The sequence below is a fragment of the Stegostoma tigrinum genome, chromosome 23 (assembly GCF_030684315.1).
Source record: "Stegostoma tigrinum isolate sSteTig4 chromosome 23, sSteTig4.hap1, whole genome shotgun sequence".
Classification (NCBI taxonomy): domain Eukaryota; kingdom Metazoa; phylum Chordata; class Chondrichthyes; order Orectolobiformes; family Stegostomatidae; genus Stegostoma; species Stegostoma tigrinum.
This window is the reverse complement of record NC_081376.1, coordinates 47,370,506-47,385,466: the sequence shown is the minus strand read 5'-3', so window position 1 is coordinate 47,385,466 and position 14,961 is coordinate 47,370,506.

The following is a 14,961-nucleotide window of genomic DNA, read 5'->3' as shown; positions in this document are numbered from 1 at the left end:
AAGAGCAGATACATGGGAACTACACCCCCTGCAAGTTCCCCTCCAAGCCAGTCATCATCCTCTCTTGGAATTATATCACCGTCCCTTCAGTTCTGACAAAGAGTCATCAGAATTGAAAGGTTAACACTGCTTTCTCTCCACAGATGCTGCCAGACATGCTGAGTTTCGCCAGCAATTTCTGTTTTTGTTTCAGATTTCTAGCTTCTGCAATATTTTGTTTTATTTTGGCCCTAAATTAGATGTTAGATTTGAAGCTTGATTCTGATTTAAACATTTTCCACAGCCTGTACGAGCTGAGTAGGAGACACCTAATGAGAACGGAGTGGATTCACGACAGCAGACTAAGTCAGTGACTTCAGACTTCCTTGAGTTCAGTCGCATAGAATTTGAACTCAGCAATGAACAGATGTCTGACAGGAGGGATGTGAGTGTTTGACGGACCAGGATATGGTGGAAAAGGGGGCATAGCTGTGCATCTCTAGGATGCTTGCCCTGTACTTGTGTTGTAAAGTGATGGCATATGGTTCCCCTCATTGGGTAACAATGAAAGGTTACAGGGAGCACAAAGAAAGCAGTCAGTAGGTGAGCAATGAGGGAGGAAACCTGGACAGAAAGCCTGAGAATGCCAACCACAGCATTGCCCAGAATTCTCACAGTCCAAAGATGTGCAGGCTAGGTGGATTGACCATGGGTTAAAAACCCCATGTGGAATTACAGGGATAAGGTGGTGCAGGTGAGTCTGGGTGCAGACTCACTGAGGAGTGGCCACTCGACCCGAAACATTAACTCTGATTTCTCCCTGCAGACACTGCCAGACCTGCCGAGATTTTCTCGTAATTTCTATTTTTGTGATAGTCTACACACTTAAGAGCAAATCAAAGTCTAAAGTCCATAAGTCAAAAAATAAAAAAGGGACAAAACTAATGGCTCTGTATCTGAGTCTACAGGAATAGTGCCAGATGACTGGAGGATAGCAAATGTGTTTCGCCTGTTCAAGAAGGGGAGTAGAGACAACCCTGGTAATTATAGACCAGTGAGCCTTACCTCAGTTGTTGGTAAAGTTTTGGAAAAGGTGACAAGGGATAGGATTTATAATCATCTAGAAAAGAATAAATTGATTAGGGATAGTCAGCACGGTTTTGTGAAGGGAAGGTCGTGCCTCACAAACCTTATTGAGTTCTTTGAGAAGGTGACCAAACAGGTAGATGAGAGTAAACCGGTTGATGTGGTGTATATGGATTTCAGCAAGGCGTTCGATAAGGTTCCCCACAATAGGCTATTGTACAAAATGCGGAGGAATGGAATTGTGGAAGATATAGCAGTTTGGTTCAGAAATTGGCTTGCTGAAAGAAGACAGAGGGTGGTAGTTGATGGGAAATGTTCATCCTAGAGAGCAGTTACTAGTGGTGTACCGCAAGGGTCGGTGTTGGGTCCACTGCTGTTTGTCATTTTTATAAATGACCTGGATGAGGGCGTAGAAGGATGGGTTAGTAAATTTGCAGACGACAACAAGGTCGTTGGAGTTGTGGACAGTGACGAAGGATGCTGTAGGTTACAGAGAGACATAGATAAGCTGCAGAGCTGGGCTGAGAGGTGGCAAATGGAGTTTAATGCAGACAAGTGTGAGGTGATGCACTTTGGTAGGAGTAACCGGAATGCAAAGTACTGGGCTAATGGTAAGATTCTTGGTAGAGTTGATGAGCAGAGAGATCTCGGTGTCCATGTACACAGATCCTTGAAAATTGCCACCCAGGTTGACAGGGCTATTAAGAAGACATACAGTGTTTTAGCTTTTATTAATAGAGGGATCGAGTTCCGGAACTATGAGGTTATGCTGCAGCTGTACAAAACTCTGGTGTGGCCCCACTTGGAGTATTGTGTACAGTTCTGGTCACCGCATTATAAGAAGGATGTGGAAGCTTTGGAAAGGGTGCAGAGGAGATTTACCAGGATGTTGCCTGGTATGCAGGGAAGGTCTTACGAGGAAAGGCTGAGGGACTTGAGGCCGTTTTCATTAGAGAGAAGAAGGTTGAGAGGTGACTTAATTGAAACATATAAAATAATCAGAAGGTTAGATAGAGTGGATAGGGAGAGCCTTTTTCCTAGGATGGTGACGGCGAGCACGAGGGGGCATAGCTTTAAATTGAGGGGTGAAAGATATAGGACAGATGTCAGAGGTAGTTTCTTTACTCAGACAGTAGTAAGGGAATGGAACGCTTTGCCTGCAACGGTAGTAGATTTGCCAACTTTAGGTACATTTAAGTCGCCATTGGACAAGCACATGGATGTACGTGGAATAGTGTAGGTTAGATGGGCTTGAGATCGGTATGACAGGTCGGCACAACATCGAGGGCCGAAGGGCCTGTACTGTGCTGTAATGTTCTATGTTCTGAATGCATATGGCATTTGAAACAAAACAGATGAACTGATAGTGCAAATTGAAATAAATAAGTGCAACCTTAAAGCATGATCTATAGGAAAGAATACACATTATTGCTGCTGTACATTAATAGTGGAGGGAATGAATGCTGAAGGTGATGGATAGAATGGCAGTCCAACAAGCTGCTTTATCCTGGATGATGTTGAGTGTTTTTGGAGCTACATCTATCTAGCAAGTTGTGTATTTCATCCTTACATCCCAATGTATCTGCTTCGGGACATTTAATGTCATTAAAGATGGTGTATGAATTCAGGTTGTTGATTAATGAGTCAAATTGACCAAATTCTCTGCGGTTTTTGTTGTTAATTTGTATCTCACAGTCTGCAGTCTTAATAATTCATTGAATATTGCAAACAGTAGTTTTTATTAGAGACGGTGAAAAGACTGTACATCGCACCGCTGAGAGTTTGTACATGATTGCTCAACAGTTGGTGCAGTTTGAGATCATACACACTGTGTGGCAGCCTACCACCATGGAATCTGCCTACTCTTCATCTCAACTTCACTAAAAAGACACACTTCAACAGTGCATGAACAAAATAAAAAACAGAAAATGCTGGAGAAACTCAACTGGCCGCACCTCTGGAGAAAGAAACGTAGATTATGTTTTGAGTTCTTCAGGAATAGATTTACCAGGACATTGTTGGGGCTGGAGGGTTTGAGTTATAAAGAGAGGCTAGTTAAGCTGGGACTTTATTTCACTGGAGTGTAGGAGGTGCAGGGTGACCTTAAAGAGTTTTATAATAGCATGAGGGGTAAAGGTGAGGAGAATGGCAGGGGTCTTTTCCGCAGGGTGGGGCATTTCAAGACTAGAGAGTGTATTTTTAAGGTGAGAGGAGAAAGATTTAAAAAGATGTGATGGGCAACTGTTTCTACACAGCGATCTGATATGAACGTGTGTGGAATGAACTTCCAGAGGAAGTGATGTGTGCAGGTATAGTTAGAGCATTTAAAAGACATTCAGATAAGTTCATGAATAAAATAGGTTTGGAGGGATATGGGCCAAGTGCAGGCAGGTGGGACTAGTTCAGTTTGTGAGGAAGGGTCACCAGACCTGAAACGCTACCTCTGACCTTTCCTTCACCGATGCTGCCAGACCTGCTGGGCTTTTCCAGCAACTTCTGTTTTTGGTCCTGATTTACAGCATCCGCAGTTCTCTCGGCTTTCATTTTGGGATTATGGACGGATTGGGCTGAAGGCTCCGTTCCTGTGTGGTATGGCTCTATGGCTCCTGTTTGGAGTACCATTTCCGAAGAAGAGTTGGGCTTCAAAATGTCAACTCTGCTTCTTCCTCCAGGACTTCCGTTTGCCCCAGGACTGTTCTCTATCAGCCATTTTGTTCCCTCGTTATTAAGGCCATTTCGGTCTCTGTATCCAGGTTCAGATCCATGCAGGATGCATTGAATGCAGCAACAAAAGCAGTGAAGCTGGGGCAGTGGCACAGTGGTAACATCAATGGGCTGGTAATGTTAGATGTTCAAAGATCAGGGCATGGATTCAAATCCAACCACAGCAGCTGGTAGGAATGTGACTTCAATTAATAAATTCTGACAATATCATCAGTTATCATAATTACTCTTCTGTCTATTGAGGCTCCAGCGATATGCTTGATTTTTAAGCTGGTCTCAAGGGCACGAAATGCTGGTTTTGCCAGTGACACCCACATCCCATCCACAAACGAAAAACCCACAAGATGAACTGCTGCAATTCACCAAGGCTTCTTAGACAGCACCTTCCAAACTCACAACCTCCACCATCTGGAAAGACAATGGCAGCAGATGGATGGGAACACTGCCCCCTGCAGGTTCCCCTCCAGATCACACTGAAGGAGGCACTGCAACTAGTTCTCACTCAGCAAAAGAGTTGCACCATAATGACCAGATAATCTGCCTGTATTCTGATATCAGCTGAGAGGTAAAAATTAGCCACAGCAGTGAATAATTTCTCATTTCTTTTATTTATTCCGGTGATGTGGGCATTGCTGACTAGGCCAAATTTCAATACCCACCCGAACTGCCCTGGAAAATCATCTTCAAAATAGGAGTAGGGAATCTTTCACATAGAGATACAAAATAACAGGAGCAGGTCATTCAGCGACGAGCCCACCCCACAATTCAACATAATTACGGCTGATCCTCTACCTTAACACCACAATCTTGCTCTCTGTCTACGCCCTTTGACACCTTTAATTATAAATCTACCTATTCCTTTCTCGAATATATTGAAAGATTAGGGCAAACAAGCCAAGGGATTACATGATGAAATGTAGGACCCTGGAAAGCACCAAGGATCAGAGGGAACTTGGTGTATATGTCCGCTGTGCTGGGTGGTAACAAGAAAGATGCTAAAGTAATTAGGAAGGCATATGGCTTACTAGCCTGTATTAACCCAGTTACAGAGTATGAGAGAAGGGAGGTTATGCTGGAACTGTATAAATTGTTGGCTGTGTGCAGTTCTGGAATCTACATTATAGGAGGGATGTGAGTGCACTGGAGAGGGTGCAGAGGAGATTTGCCAGGATCTGGGTCAGAGAGTTTGAGTTATAAAGAGAGATTTGACTGACTGGGGTTGTTTTCCTTGGAGAGGAGAAGATTGAGAGGGGACATGATTGTGTGTACAAAATTATCAAGGACATAGATTAGGTAGGCAGAAGGGAGCTGTTCCCCTTAATGGAGAAACCAATGGCATCAGTTTAAGGAAAGGAGCAGGAAGTTTGGGGGTAATGTGAGGATAACCTTTTTCACTCAGAGGCTGGTGGGAATCTGGAACTCGCTGTCTGTAAGGGTGATTGAACCATGAACTTTGACCACATCGAGAGGAAATGGGTGTTCACTCGTGATGCCGAGTATGGGACCAAGTGCTAGAAGAAGGGATTAGAATAGTTGGTGCTTATTTTCACCAGCACCGACTTGATGGGCTGATGGGTCTTTTTTTCCGTGCTGCAGGTCCCTATGACTTTGGGATGACTCCATGATTCGGCTTCCACAGCCTCCTGTAGCGGAAAATTCCAGATGCTCACCACCCTCTGAGTAGAGATATTTCTCTTCCTCTAAGCCCGAGAGACCCTTTGTCCGAGACACCCCCTGCCTCCCCCAACTCGTCCACTCCACCGCCCCTCAACCAGAGGAATCATCATTGTTGCAGCCAGTCCATCCAACTTTATTCAAATTTTAGAAGTTTCAATGAGATCCTCTCTTGTTCTTCTAAACTCCAGTGAATACAAACCAGTAAATGTAATCTTTTCTCGTAGGACAAACCTGCCATCCCAGGAATCTGAGATAACAAGGTGTAGAGGTGGATGAACACAGAAGGCCAAGCAGCATCAGAGGAGCAGGAAAGCTGGCATCCTTAGAAGAGGCTAGGCAGTGGGGTGATCAGTTTGGTGAACATTTGCTAGGTTGGTGGGGGTTGGTGGGAGCAGTCCTGAGTTCAGCTGTTGGCATGAACCATGGCGGAGAGTGTGACCAAGTGGGCCATCTGTAAACGGTGCAATACTTCAGGCTGAAAGCACAGCAATTTCGATAAAAGTTGCAGCAGCATTTGGGCATTGCCAACATAGCAGGTGGGTACCACAAGGCAGGCATTTGGAAAACGAAACTAAGAGGGCCAGGCGTGAAAACCTGTATATTCCAGAAGGGGAGAGCAAAGGAAATCTCTAACCAAGGCACTTAAACAAAGGATGCATTGAGCAATTTAACCAAGTATGGTGTTCTGGTCTAACAAACGCGAAAACAAAGAAAACGCAGCGGGATTTGTAGGGAGGCTGTGACTGGCGAACGTTAGTGCACATAGGGTTCCCGTGTACATGGTCACTGAAAGCAAGTACGGAGGTACGCAAAGCAGCTAGAAGGCAAGTGATATGTTGGTTTTATTTGAGGACAGAAGCTAGCAAGCCTCTCTGCATCTGTGTCGAACCTTTTTCAGAGCACACCAGGAGCATGGTGTGCAGTTTTGGTCTCCTTACCAAACTCTTACCATTCAGGTGCAGCTGTGGAGCTGCTGATCTCTTCAGCTCCTGTGTGCCTGCTGTCAGATCTGAAATGCTTTCTGTCTCTGAAGTACTTTTCTGTAATGAGTGTTGCCATTAGCTCTGCAGAGTTCGCTGTTGCTCAGCACGATTTGTTTCTTTTGAAGTCTTCAGGGTCGCTAGCATGTTTGCTTTCCCCTTTTGTTGTGCAGACCTGAAGTCTCAATTCTCTTAATTGCCATCATTTAGAAATGGATTACAGCCATTGTCACTCATTACGTTGCAGCTGGGGCCATCTTTGGCACCATATTGTGTATAGATTCCTTTAAGCTCAGACCGGTCCAGTGTGAAGGAGGATAGTCATCTTTATGGTCAAAGCAGAAGAATCTGGTTGAATAAATAATATGAGGCTTACTGTGTTACTGCAATTATTCACAGGTTATTTACATACAATTGAACGTGGCCACACTTTGCTCCAGAGGCTGGTTAAAAACACAGTGCTGGAGAAACTCGGCAAATCTGGTTGCATCTTTCATTGAATCCCTACAGTGTGGAAGCAGGACACTTGGCCCATTGGGTCCATTCCAACCCTCCGAAGAGCATCCCACCCAGACCCACATCCTCCTTCCCAATCCCTGTAACCTTGCATTTCCCACGGCTAATCCACCCAACCTACACATCCCCGATCATTAATGGCAATTTAGCTTGGCTAATGCACTAAACCTACACATCTTTGGACTGTGGCAAGAAATCAGAGCACCCGGAGGAAACCCACACAGACACGGGGATAATGTGCAGACTCCGCACAGACAGTCGCCCGAGAGCGGAATCAAACCCAGGTCCCTGGCGCTGTGAGACTATGGTGCTGACCACAGCTAATCTGTGGAAGGAGAAATGGAGTTAACATTTCACGCCCAATTTGTCTTCAGACTGGAAGTGAACTGAAAAATGATGCTTTGTTTTGTGCTGTTGATAAAGGCAGAGGTAGAATGAGTGGTGTAGGTGAGGGTTCCCAGAGTAAAGACAAACAGAGGGATAATGGCAATTGAGGAAGAATAGAGATGCAAAATAGTTGCTAGTAGTAGATTGGCTTTCCTGAGAGCAAACTCTTGCAAACAAGACAAGACTGGAGGGAAAGATGATGGTGTAGGACAGTGATTATGCTCTCTGAAGTTGTTGAACTCAGTGTTGAGACCTAAGGTAATGGCAGGGGAGGAAAGTGGCTGGAACGTCACCTTCACAATTTCCACTTTGAAGAGTTTAATCACTGATAATATCCCCTTTAAGGATTAATACTGACATTCACTGTCCACTGCTTTGTTCATTGATAAAATCATATCTCTTTCTTTATATATGGAGTGGTTAAGCGTTGGGAATGCCCTGCCTGGGACATTTAATGGAGGCAATTTCAGTCAAGATCTTTGATCAGGAATTGGATATTATGCAAAGTGAAGACTGTTGCAGAAAACACTGGGACACTGATGGTGCAGTGACACAAGGTGAATTGCTCTTACAGTGCACCAGGACAGATAAGATGGGCTGAATGGACTGCCTTCCCCTGTAATGACTGTGAGTTCTGAGTTAAATCCAGTAGGCAAATCAACGGAAACATTGTCTTCCAAAAGAACAATAGAAAGACAAAAGAAAGGATTTAAAACTGGCAACGACACATTGTTAACTAAATTTTCATAGCTGCAGCTTTGTTGTGGTTCTATCCATTGCAATAGTACTAGTTATGCTGAATCTTTTAGCTGATAAATTGCTGCATTGCTTGTGAATGATTCATAGAGTCCCTACAGTGTGGAGCATCCACACACACCCACTCCACTACCCTGCATTTCCAACGGCCAATCCACCGACTCTGCACATTGCTAGGCAGCATGAGCAATTTAGCATGGCCAACCCATCTAACCTGCACATCTTTAGACTGTGGGAGGAAACTCATAAAGACATGGGGAGAGTGTGCAACCTCCACACAGACAGTCACCCATGGCTGGAACCGAACCCAGGTCCCTGGCGCTGTGAGGCAGCAGTGCTAACCATTGCTAAAAGGTTTCTATCTTTGTATTCTTGTTGCACTCATAGAGCTTCATAAAATTCCAAGACAATGTTTTCCACTCACATCAGAATCATAGAATCGCTACAGAGAGAAAGCAGGCCATTTGGCCCAAGGAGCCCATACCAACCCTCTGAAGAACATCCTGCCATCCTACCCTATCCCTGTAACCCTGCATTTCCCATGGCTAACCCACCTAGCCTACACATCCCTGGACACTCTGGGCAACTTAACATGGCAAACCCACCTAACTTGCACATCTTTGGACCGCAGGAGGAAACCAGAGCATTAACCAAAACATTATTGACTAGGGGAAAAGAAAATTGAACTATAGTAATCATTTCTATCTGCAAAAGCAAAGAATAAAATTTTTGAAAATTTGGCTGTGAAATGGAAGTGCATTTGCCAACTGATTAAGAAGCAGCCTCAGTATGTCAAAATGCAGAAAAAGGCGAAAAGTCACTGGACTCAAAATATTGATTCTGCTTTTTTTCCCACAGATGCTGCCAGACCTGCTGGGTTTCTCCAGCAACTTCCGGTTTAGCCTTAATACATTTGCAACTGAAATTGCAGCCGAAGGCGACATCGATTCGAGGCGCCGTCAACAGGCTTTGCATTATTTTATTTTCATTGTCAATCAATAAAATTCCATTTCAAACTCAAAAGGACTATTCAGTTTGCCTGTGAAAATTCATATCATTCCTGTTGGGGTGGTAGTTGGCAATCATACCTAAATGCTGCTGTATGACAGTCTTGGCATCTAATATTACCACTTACTGTGGCCTCAGAGCTGATGGCTGTTCTCGGCTCCTGATTGTCAATTGTGCAACATTATGAACTTACAAAGAGCACCAGCACTTTTGACAACACAAGTAATTGGCATCACATCTTACACAAGTGAAGGAAATCCTTTAGTATCACATCAAATCTACAGCAGTTGTTTTATGAAGGCTACCGTTACACCTTAAGAATGCCTTTGTAGGCACATCCATCCTGGACAAAGTAGCTCACTGAAGGAGGGTCACTGCACTCTAAGGGCTAACTCCCTTCACACAGATGCACCTAAACTGCTGAGTTTCTCCAGCAAGTTGTGTTTCAGTTTGTTTAAAAGCAACCCACTTGATTAGTACCAAATCCATAAATGTCCACTTCCTCCACCATCAATACTCAGTAGCAGCAGTGTGTACCGTCCACAAGACATACTGCAAAAATTTACCAAAGATCCGTAGACAGCACCTTCCAAACCTATGAGCATTTCCATCTTGAAGAACAAAGGCAGCAGATACATGAGAACACCAGCCCCTGCAGTTTCCACTCCAAGTCATTCACCATCCTGTCTTGGGAATATAGTGTTCTTCCTTTACTAGTGCTTAGTCAAAATCTTGGAACTCCCTCCCTAAGGACATTGTGGGTCTACCTAGAGCAACTGAATGCAGCTGTTCAACAAGGTAGCTCACCACCATCTTCTCAAGGACAACGAGGGACACATCTCATGAATGAATTTTTTAAAGAAATGTTATACAGGAACTGATGATGATACTTCTGAAGTGCCTAACAGTCACTTTATTTGGGAAAGAGTGCAAATATGCAAGAAGCAGTTCAGGGAAGATTGATCAGAATAATGCCTGGAATAGATTGGTCATTTATTAAGGAAAGTTTAGTGAGGCTAGTGTTTAAGTATAAGCAGTGATCAGACTGAAACAGGTCCTGAGGAACCTTGATATCAAGAAACTTTTGTCAGGTTCTGCATGAGCTTCAGACCTTATTCATTTTGAAATTTCATACATATAGAATCTTTTAATAGTTTATTTTCCTCAGCAAAAGCAATAACAGACTGCCTGAATGTGAATGCAATAATTTTATCGGAAAAATATCTGAGCAAAAGCCATAAACTACATAACCAAGGAAATCAACATTTTATCAGTGAAGAATTAATTGAAATTTTTGGCTTTGAACAGGTTTTTAATGGTGAGTTTAGGAGGGAAGGTGAGACGGAGGGAGTTGCAATGAGTAGGACTGATTGTTGAAGGGTCAACAGCATTCATTGCAAGATTGTAGGGAGATTTGAGTGCTTAAAAGACCAAAGTTGGAGATCAAAGAGGGCAGGTACCAAGTGGGGAAGATTCCACTGATACAGTGGGACACAGAAGCGAGGGGTGAGAATTTCAAATTGACGGTGCTGAGGAACAGGGAGAAGGTGTCCAAGGACTGGATAGTGGATAAGCAAAAGGTAGTTGGGGTGGCATGGAAGCTCGTTGGTTAGCACTGCTGCCTCAGAGTGCCAGGGACCTCAGTTCAATTCCACCCTCGGGTGACTGCCTGTGTGGAGTTTGCATGTTCTCCCCGTGTCTGCGTGGGTTTCCTCCCCCAGCTCGAATTTGTGCAGGTTAGGTGGATTAGCCTTGGGAGATGTACAGTTGGGGGTTACAAAAACAAAGTCACTGGAAAAGCATAGCATCCGTGAAGGAAAAAACAAAGTTAATGTTTCAGGTCCAGTGACCCTTCCTCAGAACAAGATAACAAAGTGTGGAGCTGGATGAACACAGCAGGCCAAGCAGCATCTCAGGAGCACAAAAGCTGACGTTTCGGGCCTAGACCCTTCATCAGGAAAAAAAAACCTTGTTCTGCTGTGTTCATCCAGCTTCACATTTTGTTATCTTGGATTCTCCAGCATCTGCAGTTCCCATTATCTCTCTTCCTCAGAACAATTTTGTTTTGGTTCCTGATTTGCAGCATCCACAGTTCTTTCGATTTTTATTAGGGTTGGGGGTTGTGGGATAGGGGATCCGTCTGGATGGGATGCTGTTTGGAGGGTCAGTATAAACTCAATGGGCTGAATGGCCTGCTTCCACATGGAAGGGGTCTATGATTCTGTCCAAGTTTCTCAAAATAGATATTTCCTACAGACTGAAGGAGAACTATACACACTGGAAAAAAGGATGAGACACAAAAGAAAAGTTTGACAAAACGGTTATAGAATCACTACGGAAGAGGAATATGATGAGACGCTTGGGAGGAACAATAAAACCAACTCCAAAGAATTACTGGTAAATTCAGGAAAAAGAAACTTGTCAGAAGCAATGTGTAGCATTAAAAGTATAACCACGATCTTATCAACGAGTGTGTGAAATTATTCAGCAAGTTGTATAATTATTTACCTTTACTATTTATCACTAAAAAAGGGTCAGTGTGCCAGGCACCCCATGGAAACTAAAGTCAATTGTCAGAGGTCTCTCTCCTGAGGAGCCGGAGAATATTGTAGAGGAGACGACTGAGTTACAGGCTACTAGAATTGAAAGGATTAAGGTTAGTAAGGAGGAGGTGTTATCAATTCTAGAAGGTGTGAAGGTAGATAAATCCCCTGGGCCAGATGGGATTTTTCCGAGGATTGTCTGGTATGCTAGGGAGGAGGTGGCAGAGCCTTTGGCCTTGATCTTTGAGTCCTCATTGTCTACAGGTTTAGTGCCAGCGGACTGGAGGATTGCAAATGTTGTGCCCTTGCTCAGGAAGAGCAGTAGGGATGATCCAGGTAATTATAGACCTGTGAGCCTTACGTCTGTTGTAGGAAAAATTTTGGAAGGGATTATAAGAGATAGGATTTATAATCATATAGCAAGCAACAATTTGACTAGAGATAGTCAGCATGGATTTGTCAAGGGCAGGTCGTGTCTCACAAACCTCATTGAGTTTTTTGAGAAGGTGAGCAAGCATGTGGATAAGGGTAGGGCAGTTGATGTGGTGTACATGGACTTCAGTAAAGCCTTTGATAAGTTTCCACATGGTAGGCTATTGGAGAAAACACGGAGGCACGGGATTGAGGGAGATTTAGCAGTTTGGATTATAAACTGGCTTTGTGTAAGAAGGCAATGAGTGGTGGTTGATGGAAAATATTCAGCCTGGAGTCAGGTCACTCGTGCAGTGCCTCAAGGATCTGTTTTAGGACCACTACTGTTTGTTATTTTTATAAATGACTTGGACGCAGGCACGGGTGGATGGGTTAGTGAGTTTGCAGATGACACTAAAGTCGGTGGAGTGATGGACAGTGTGGAAGGATGTTGCAGGTTGCAGGGAGACTTGGATAAACTGCAGAATTGGGCTGAAAAGTGGCAAATGGAGTTCAATGCGGATAAATGTGAGGTGATTCACTTTGGGAAGAATAATAGGAAGACAGAATACTGGGTCAATGGAAAGATTCTTGGTCGTGTGGATGTGCAGAGGGATCTTGGTGCCCATGTACATAGATCCCTGAAAGTTGCCACCGAGGTTGATAGCGCTGTTAAGAAGGCTTACGGTGTGTTAGGTTTTATTGGTAGAGGGATTGAGTTCCAGAGCCGTGATGTCATGCTGCAACTGTACAAAACGCTAGAGCGGCTTTATTTGGAATATTGCGTGCAGTTCTGGTCACCCCATTACAGGAAGGATGTGGAAGCATTGGAAAAGGTGCAGAGGAGATTTACCAGGATGTTGCCTGGCCTGGAGCGCAGGCCCTATGAAGAAAGGCTGAGGGACTTGGGTCTGTTCTCATTGGAGAGAAGGAGGCTAAGAAGGGATTTAATAGAGACATACAAAATGATCAGAGGGCTAGATAGGATGGACAGTGAGGAACATCCGAAGATGATGACTTCAGCTTGTACAATGGGGCATAGCTACAAATTGAGGGGTGATAGATATAAGGCAGATGTCAGAGGCAGGTTCTTTACTCAGAGAGTGGTAAGGGCGTGGAACGCTCTGCCTGCCCATGTAGTTAACTCAGCCACATTAGGGGCATTTAAACAGTCCTTGGATAAGCATATGGATAATGATGGGATAGTGTAGGGGGCGGGGCTTAGATTAGTTCACAGGTCGGCGCAACATCGAGGGCTGATGGGCCTGTTTTGTGCTGTATTGTTCTATGTCCTATGTTCTATCTCTAACTACTTATTAGATGCTGAGTGTGATCCCACAGGAGGTTCAGAGTTCAGTGTGTGAGAGACAAAGACAGTATGTCAGTGTGTGAGGATGTGTGTGTGAACACTAGCGATGATGTGAGTCTGAGGGTGTGTGTCAATGAGTGTGAGTGTGAGAGGTTGTGTGAACGAGGATGTGAAAGCAGCTGTTTATTTAACTGGGTGTCACTATGACTATGACAGTGTGTGTGAGTGAGAATGTGCCACTACATATATGTAGATGAATATGTAGTTAGTGTGTGATTGTGAGAAAGTCTTAATGTGAGTGTGAAGGCTCCTGTATGTGCGAGGGCTTGAATGAGCGTAAGAGTGTGCGCGTGAGTTTTTGGGGAGGCGATGGCCTAGTGGTATTATCGCTGGACTGTTAATCCAGAGATCCAGACAATGCCCTGGGGATGTGGGTTTGAATCCTGCTACAACAGATGGTAGAATTTGAATTCAATTCAATAAATATGTGGAATGAAGAGTCTAATAATGATGTTGTCGATTGTCAATGTCGAATCCGTTGCCGATTGTTGATTGTCGGAAAAAGTCCCATCTGGTTCACTAATGTCCTTTAGGGAAGAAAACTGCCATCCTTACCTGGTCTGGCCTACATGTGACCCACAGCAATGTGGTTGACTCTTAACTGCCCTCTGGGCAACTAGGGATGGACAATAAATGTTGCCTGGTCAACGATGCCCTCATCCCATGAATGAGTAAAAAAAGTGAGTCTGAATAGGAAGGTATGTGTGAAAGTATGAAAATGTGAGAGTGAATGTGGGTGAGTGTGAGTGTGAGGGTGGGTGTAAGTGTCAGTGTGGGTGGAGGGGTGAACGTGAGAGGCTGTGTGAGTTTGAGGGTGTGTATGAATGCGAGGAGATGTGTGAGGGTGAGTATGTCTGGGGTGTGTGTGAGGTGGCTGTGTGATGGTGTGTCTGTGAATGAATGTCTCTGGGTGATTGTGAGGTTGTATAAAGTTGAGGATGAGTGTGAATTGAAGGTGATTGTGTGAATGTGAGGTTGAGGGCGAGGGTGAGCGTGTCAGGATAAGTGTGTGAGGTTAAGGGTAGGTTTGTGAGTGTGGGGTTGAGGGCGAGGCTGACCGTGTCTGGATAAGTGTGTGAGGTTAAGGGTAGGTTTGTGAGTGTGGGGTTGAGGGCGAGGCTGACCGTGTCTGGATAAGTGTGTGAGGTTAAGGGTAGGTTTGTGAGTGTGGGGTTGAGGGCGAGGCTGACCGTGTCTGGATAAGTGTGTGAGGTTAAGGGTAGGTTTGTGAGTGTGGGGTTGAGGGCGAGGCTGACTGTGTCTGGATAAGTGTGTGAGGTTAAGGGTAAGTTTGTGAGTGTGGGGTTGAGGGCGAGGCTGACTGTGTCTGGATAAGTGTGTGAGGTTAAGGGTAGGTTTGTGAGTGTGGGGTTGAGGGCGAGGCTGACTGTGTCTGGATAAGTGTGTGAGGTTAAGGGTAAGTTTGTGAGTGTGGGGTTGAGGGCGAGGCTGACTGTGTCTGGATAAGTGTGTGAGGTTAAGGGTAAGTTTGTGAGTGTGGGGTTGAGGGCGAGGGTGAGCGTGT